Source organism: Penaeus monodon, chromosome 20 (genome assembly GCF_015228065.2).
Source record: "Penaeus monodon isolate SGIC_2016 chromosome 20, NSTDA_Pmon_1, whole genome shotgun sequence".
Classification (NCBI taxonomy): Eukaryota; Metazoa; Arthropoda; class Malacostraca; order Decapoda; family Penaeidae; genus Penaeus; species Penaeus monodon.
Genome location: NC_051405.1, coordinates 12,135,923 through 12,136,513, shown reverse-complemented (window position 1 = coordinate 12,136,513; position 591 = coordinate 12,135,923). Strand labels below are relative to the sequence as shown.

General features: G+C 42.5%; 1 pseudogene; it reads right to left on the bottom strand.

The window, feature by feature from the left end:
* Positions 1-39: 39 nt before the first annotated feature.
* Positions 40-591, bottom strand: part of LOC119585912 — a 16,670-nt pseudogene continuing 16,118 nt past the window's right edge.

Below are 591 nucleotides of genomic sequence, written 5' to 3'. Positions count from 1 at the left end.
CTCTCAACTGGGTAGAATTATCAAACATTTTTCCTTACAAGTATTTTTAGTATTTTCACATTCTGGCCCAAAATTACCCCTAGTGACAAGTAAATAGCTGTCAAAATAAGAATTTAGGACAACAATAATATTGCCAACCTCTGATGATGCCATCTCGTAAACCGTGTGACACACGCGACGTTCAACCTTGGTACTCACATGTATTCAAAATCACATGAGCGTAATGAACAGTGAAACAGATACTCGAATAACGGATATACACAAAACCTAGCAACAGACGCACAAACTAGCAACTATAAATAACCCTTAAAAAGCTAACGATCACTGCCTTAGCAGTCTCTAGCTTAAGGGCCCAATGACTTCGTAAATGGGAGTTTCTCAGTTCATCGCCGGCGCCGCGGCAGGCGATAAGGTGCTGGGGAAGGCTGTTGCGTCGTGAGCGAGAGCGCCCTTCGCTACGCCGGTGATGCTGCTCAGCTGTAGTAGGGGGAGAGGGAGGGAAGATTTGTTTACAGGAAGATAATTTGTATACATAGTCATTCTTTTGATATACCTTAGGAAAAGTAAGGTCATTCGATTATTGTCTTAATG